Source organism: Saccoglossus kowalevskii, chromosome 1 (assembly GCF_978046115.1).
Source record: "Saccoglossus kowalevskii chromosome 1, keSacKowa6.1, whole genome shotgun sequence".
Lineage (NCBI taxonomy): Eukaryota > Metazoa > Hemichordata > Enteropneusta > Harrimaniidae > Saccoglossus > Saccoglossus kowalevskii.
In genome coordinates this window covers 25,596,017-25,603,796 of record NC_140641.1, presented here as the reverse complement: position 1 = coordinate 25,603,796, position 7,780 = coordinate 25,596,017, and the positions used below count along the sequence as shown (strand labels likewise).

Genomic DNA, 7,780 nt, shown 5'->3' with positions numbered 1-7,780 from the left:
AATATACCAGAAAAAGTCATTTCCAAATGGATTCTGTTTACAGTACCATTTCTACTTTCTCAAGCAGAAACACAAACAAGATTAGAACATTTCATCACCGGCCAGCACATCATCATCAAGAACTGTACCATCGCTAATGTCCAACCCCACCAAAACAACAACAACAGCAATAACAATATCCCCACCTATAGGATCAACATTTCCAACATATTACGCAAACAATCAATTCTGTATGATGATAAAGAAATGAGGAAATTGTTGTTACAAATTAGAGAACGTGACTTGAGTAGTTCATGGCCAAATTCTTTTGAGCCATCAAATAATGTTTGCGATAATTGTGGCCAGATGAAGCCAAAAAAAGATCTTGAAAGAAGACTTCAGACTCAACATACTTGATTACTTTGACTCACTGTTTTGTTCCAGTGACTGTTGATGTAAAATATTGTAAAAACAAAGACTGTAGTGCCATGAATATGGCAATGCCTTTAGATCAAGGCAATTTAATTTAATTAATATATTTTTTTATTAATGTACCTTAATTGGCTGTAATCATGTATGCATATACAATGTATAAGTGTCATAAGTTAGGGAAATAGTTTAAACTCCTGTGTAGGTGACAAGTGTTACAGCCTTGGATGTGTCCTGTACGTCCGGTGTGATAATTCAGGGCGTTTACTTATTAATCGCGTATATACAGGGAGCAGGCACAGACAGGAATGAAAGACAACAGGATTACCCATTTGGGATATTAATTCCAAACTCGCAATCAGTAAGTTGCATAGCTTTATGGTATGTTGTTGCTGTATATGTATTTAAGTTGTAAACGTTAGAAATGATGTATTTTTCAAAGTGAGAACAGTTCGATTAGTAAGATAACTATAATTATTGTAATATAAATGTGTTTTCAGGTATGTCACATGCTGGAATTGGTGAAAGGCAATTAAACAATTTCCTTAGTACTTTGAATGTACCTGGTATACATAATAAAAGCTTGAAGTCCACAGAGAGAGGTTGGAGCTGTGATCGTTGGAAGATGAAAAAAGGCCACACTGTAAGTTACCTTTTTTGGTTAAGTAATTTTACATATTACATGTAATTTTAATTGTATACTTTTTAACTATTCAGGACTAAAGACAACCCTGTAAATATAATATCAGATGAACATGACAATTCTGAACTTGAAGGTCAGTATATTATATATCTATAATTTTAGATATTATGATGAAACATTGTTCAGGTTAGACAAATGTAAATATTTGGAAAACATGTGCACTTTTAATCTCACTGGTCATGTTTTTTTCCAGGAACTACTGTAAACATTACAGCATCAGTAGATGGGGCATGGCAAAAACGTGGTAGTGGAAGAAGTTACAATAGTCTTTCAGGTTGGTTAAAATAAATGCATGTATGTTTTCTTATAATTGATGTTTATAGGAACAGGGAGTAGTTATGTTTAAGTTCAAACATTTAACAAAAATTGTTTTTGTTTTTGATATTTATTTGAAAGGTCATGCAACAATGATAGGTGAACAAACTGGAAAGTGCATAGGATATGCAGTACGAAGTAAGAGCTATAGTACATGTCAATATGCAAAGAAGTTAGGAGTTAAGGCTAAAGTCACATTATTGTAGGAACAACTGGACAGGCAATGGAAGCTAGCATGGTTGTAGAGGTGTTAGAACAGGCAAAAAGTAGTGATGTACTAGTAGGCACTCTTGTATGTGATGACGATAGCACCACCATAGCACATGCTAGACATCAGTTTAACCATAAAATAGAGAAGTGAAGTGACAAGTATCATGTTAAAAAGACAATAGGAAATGATTTGTATGCTCTGAGAAACAAACACAAGCATCTTACTGTATCTGTCATTAGCTATTTGAAGAAGTGTTTTAACTATGCTTGTGCACAGAATGAGGGAAATCCGGAAGGTCTCAGTTCAGCGATATTAAATATTGTGCCACATGCATTTGGTTCACATGAAAATTGCAATGCATTATGGTGTAAATATTTATCAAAACCAGAACACTATAAACATAAAACCTTGCCACGGGGCCAAGATTTACAAGGAGAATCTCTCAGTCAAGATCTCAGTGCCATGTTTAATAAATATGCCAGGCAGAAAGAATCAAAGAAAGCTTAGAAAGAACTCCCGTGTGCTGAGAGTATTGAAGACACATTAAAAATTTATTCAAAATTATTTGTACTTGAGATATTAATGGAATAGCTGAAAACTAATTATGTAAATCAGATAACTGATATGAACAGATGTGAAACTAATAAGGCCTGCGTAATGTAATATCTATGTACCAAGTTTAATTGAAATGTGATTAGAACAAAAAAACTGAATTATTATTAGAGAATTAATATGAAAAAATTTTAACCCAAAATTAATCGGGCCTGTCTATTGTTCTAGAGCATTTATGTACCAAATTTTATTCAAATATAATGATCAGTAATTGAGATGTCAGTGTTAATTAATTATTTTAATTAGGTGATTAATAGGCATAAATATTTACCAAAAACTAGTTGGGTCTCTGCATAGTCCTAGGTTCATTGAAATGTGATGATGAATACTCTATACAAGTTTCAATAAAATCCAATTAGTGGTTCTTTATATATCAGTGGAACATTCATGGAAAAAATAACTAATTATGCGAATAAAGTAATTAATATCCACAATTATTTACCCTAAAACTAATCAGGTCTCTGCATAGTCCTAGAGGATCTATGTAGCAAGTCTCATTGAAATATGATGATTACTACTTGAAATATGAAAAGCTGAAAATGATGATTACTACTTGAAATATGAAAAGCTGAAAATTAATTAATTATGCTAATAATGTGATTAATATGCACAAATATTTACCCCAAAACTAATCAGTCTTTGCACAGTCTTTAAGTAACTATGTACCATGTTTCATTGAAATGTGATGATTACTACTTGAAATATGAAAAGCTGAAAATTAATTATTTATGCAAATTATGTAATTAATATGTACTGATATTACCATAAAAACTATCAGGTCTATGCAGTTTCCTATGATATCTATGTACCAAGTTTTATTGAAATGTGATGATTAGTACTTGAGATATCAGTGGAAAAGCCATTAATTGATTAATCATTATGCAAACTAGGTAATTCATATTGCACAGATTTTTACCCAAAACTAATCAAATCATTAGTTCAGAGCATTTATTGCCAAGTTTCATCAAAATCCAATGAGTGGTTCTTTAGATATCAGTGGAACAATCATGGAACAGCTAATTATCATGCAAATTAGGTAATTAATATGCATGGCGGAATGATGTCATAGCATTGCAAGAACTGTTTTTGCAATCTAATCACAGTAATAGTTTACTTCACCCTTTCTCAATAGAGAATAAATCTAACCTGTCAACATTCAAACCTATGATTGTGTCTTGCACAATCTCAAAATCCATGGCTGACAAAATGGCATTATCTGGTTTGCAACATCAGCATTTGCGCATTGCATTTCAAAGAAGAGGTGCTGATGGTATACGTTCAATTTTTACAGAATTACATAATGGAAAGGCTAGAGTAACAAGATCAAATAGGATCATAAACTCTGTCACTACATATTTTGAATCAAGCTGATCAAAAGTCATTTTTAGTGACTGTCTTATTAATGCACTGTGATCAAATATGATTTGACACTGCAAATGTACATTTTCAGGGACATATCTTATTTGTGTATATTGAGCAGAATGACCTTATAATATCCATGTATTACACATTATATGTACATGCATTTATGTTTACTCAGAAAATAAAATGAATTTTTGTATTTAAATGAAAACAGCCTTTCTCCCTACCCCAAATCACCTACCCTAGATTGGTCATAACGTGATCACATAACACACTGGATGTAGCAGGTAAATATTTCGCTATACAGAGCTTTGATTATACGTTTCTGATAAACTGACTGATTCGCCAGATATTGAAGTCATATTTGAGAAAAAAATATTATTTTTCTGATTTTAAGGAGTTAGTTTAGTCTATGTCATGAATTGCTCAGTTTTAGACAACTTCTTGGCACTAGAGGGCGCCACATCTTCAAAAATTGACCAATGACCATACATTTTTTTTTTTGTTCTTGAATACTCCAAACTTAGTTCTGCTACTGTAGAGAGTTTCAGAAAATTACTGTGTGACATTACCCTTAGTAGCGACCCTCCTTAATGCCAATTACGTAAGCTGACAAATGCAAATATTAGCTAATATGCTATTGGCTGGTCCCAAAGACTGTTAAACTGTTTAAAATCTTCACATATAGTGGCACCATATGCACCCACCATCATATATACGCAGGGTTTTACACACGCTAGTCCTCTATCCCGAGTCTAGTAAATTTCGTTCAGGGCCACCAAAAATGCATGGGTGGAAGTCCGAAGGACTAGTGGTTATTTTTCTTGTTATTTACCCGTAAAATTACAGTGCACTCACTGCAATTCACTTGTCATTAAGAACTAGACTGTCGACAGCCGTCTTGATTTACGCATAATATACCTTGTGGTATTGTAGTTTTTGTCAGTTCATGCACATAATAATGTAAATGTCACCATGCATTTCCATATGTATAAATCCATGAATATATCCCACAATGTGCATGAGTACAAACATAATGGAAGCAGTATAGAATAGCAAGAGAACCATTTTTGGGACTGAGATCACTACTAGTCAGAAAGTGTACTATAAATTTGCAATAGTGCAAATGGTGACTGTCCACCAATCCCCTTGTTTACCAGTAATGATTGCCTTTAATAAGAGGATTAGCATTTCTATATTACAGTATACTGACTCATTTTTGCTCCATGCAGACTTCTGTTAGGGGTACACTTATATAGCGAAATACAGAACATTTGTATCTCTATTAAACATGGTAGAAATTGACTTGTCTTCAATTGTATTTTTTTTCTTCACTTTTTTAGGCCATAAAGACGACTTCAATACACTTGAAGAACTGGTAACAAATCTTGTGAATGATAATCAGCACTCTAAAAAGCACACCTATTCATAATTTTTCATCGCTTGCTGACTTTAGTAGGGCTAAACTTGTACATGCTGTATGGTCAGTCCCAAATTCAGGATACAAAGGCATTCATCTACTGAAAATATGGCAACATTTGGTTAGAAGAGCATTCCATGACCAATCAGATAACAAGAAGCAGATTCTGCAGTGTTTTCATTAGCAGCTACCTGACTCCAACTGAAGAACAAGTAAATACTAGTGTCAAATTCCTAACGTTAGGTGTTCTTAGAGAAAAATATGCAGCACCTTATATATGCAGAATCACACTTGTTGGATACATCGGTTGGGAACATGCCCAAGGCACATTTCTGAGGTGCCTGTTAGATGACACATAGGATCTTGTTTTCTATTAGGAAAGTAACCTTTTAGTAAGTGCATCTAAATATCACCTTCAAGAACTGAAGTCGATATATCTTCAGAAAGCTGTTGAAACTGAACTTTTGGAGAGCTTCAAGGCAAGATCTTTCAAGTTTGGCACATACATAACAGATACAAGATACACTTTCTTGAATCCTGTGTTAATACGCCATGGTTATAATCATGTAAAGAGATGGACGAGAGGAACCGATCTATTCGCCAAAGATATTGTTCCGTTTCCTGTCAACTTGAACAATACTCAGTGGATGATCTGTATAAGTTTATTGCTGCAGTAATAAAGCTAGGAAGACTGTTATCTAGTGAGAAATAAGTAGCTTGATATTTAAGTGCTTGAGTCACTTGATAAAAAGTACTATTAAATTGAAAATATTTGTACATTGTTAACTGAAACTGGACCTTACCAATTTGTATTCCTACATTTAGTAACATTTTCTAAATATACATCTCTTCTAATATATTCAGTCTAATTAATTTATTGTACAGGTTGCAGATATGAGGAAGAAAGTTTGAAATGCTACGACTCATTGTATAATGCAGGCAACTCACCTCAGTCCGTTCAGATAGGACATGCATAAGTAATTTTACTCCAAAAATGGGGACTTCAGGTTCTGTGTGTATCTTGGGCATGGTTAGGTGAACTTCGTTTAAAGTTGGTAAAGATTGAAATCATAGCATTGAGCAGATGCACCTCACGATATATTTTTAATCTGATCATTTTTGGCTTGCCTGTAATAAGGTGAGGGGAAGGTCATATTGTGACAAAATGTCTGACATTCGTCAATATGATAACTGCCATCCATTTTGTTACAGCGAACAAGCATGCACATCAAGTGTTTTAGTGATTCAATATCTTTTGGCAAAATAGTGTAAATGTTACTCCCCAAAGGTGACAAATCTTATTTAAGCATGTCATTCACCTTTGTTAGAACATCTCTGGACATATTGGTTTGTAGATGCAAGTCTGTTTTTGATTAACCTTCAGAAGTGTCCATTTTCCACTTTTTTACTGATTCGGTTCAGTGTTGGTATACCTGATGTTACGATGTAATGACAAAAACAAATCTACATCACCAACTGATCATTTCTGAAACATACATTTTTACCCAGTAAAATGACATGCATCTTAATTTGCTTTGCTGTCACTTGTCATCAGATCTACGTCCGATGTTAAACACTAATTAAATAACAATGTTGAAAAATTCAATGAATTCTGTACAGTACAAATATTTTACCAAATAAAATGGAAGATCTGCATCACCCAAAGTATTTGTCATTTGTCATGACCGTAGACAATGCCCCATTTTCTTGGTTAGTCAATTATTGTTAGCTTCTGGTTTGTGCCCAGAACTGTTTAAAATATTGTGTATTTATGTAATTATCCCCTTACAGACAATATTCATCAATGGAACAAAACAAAGAAAACATGGAAGTGTACGCTAGAATGTGAACAGAAAGTTCCAGAACAGAAAAATAGGTATGATTGTGTAGTCTTTGTGTGCCTTTTTGCCAGATTGCCAATGATACACAAATTCAAACAAGTAAGATACTATATAATATATATATGTGTGTGCTTGTTTGCATTTTCCTATCCATACATGACTGTAAGCTTGTTTTAGTTGTGAAGTAAAATGAGGAGTGATTTTTGGCGCCCATTTGTAAAGGGAGGTAATGTCGGAGCAATTTGTGTGTGTGACAATCAAGTGTGTTCCAAGCATAACTAATAATCGCAGATGACACAGCAGGGCTGTTCACATTACTGATTGTTCGTTGTAAAAGAAAAGTTGGACAATTTATGTGCTGCATGAAGTAAAGCGTTTATAACTTGTATACATTTCATTTCAGGAAGACATCACAAGATTCCGACAACAAATAGTCTATAAGAAAGATTGAAATGAAAGATTGTTGGATATTCGTCTGGGATCCCAGTGATCATTATAATCAAGGATGTTCTTCGAGCCATGTTATAATTGAGACTGGATGACCTGTGTAGAACTGTTACACGTGTAACGCCTGAAGCCTTCTGCTGAAATATTCAATGTAGGAAATCTCATAAATACATTGGAAAATATTCATTTCAAATATTATTTGCTAAAAAATTAAAAGTTATAAGATGAGAAAAGTATTGACAGAAGTGTGTGCTAATTCTTCTCTCTTTACAAGGGAATTCCACATCGGCAGTGAGATTTTCAGCATGGAACACCTGGTTTTCGAGTGTCTGAATGTAGAGCTGTAGAGTTGTTGAAGTATTCATTTATAATATACAGCAGATTTTAAAAATTTAAGCAATCAGAATTGTGAAAACCCGAACTGCTTTGCACACTCGGTTTTTTCTTTGATAAACACCCTG

The 7,780-nt window shown here is 33.7% G+C and overlaps 1 long non-coding RNA gene across 1 annotated transcript; it reads left to right on the top strand.

The window, feature by feature from the left end:
- The first annotated feature begins 1,152 nt into the window (after nucleotides 1-1,152).
- On the top strand, nucleotides 1,153-1,388 carry LOC146750475 (uncharacterized). Its single transcript, XR_014931440.1, has 2 exons — nucleotides 1,153-1,184; nucleotides 1,305-1,388. It is a non-coding gene; the product is annotated as an uncharacterized LOC146750475 (long non-coding RNA).
- Nucleotides 1,389-7,780: the final 6,392 nt, after the last annotated feature.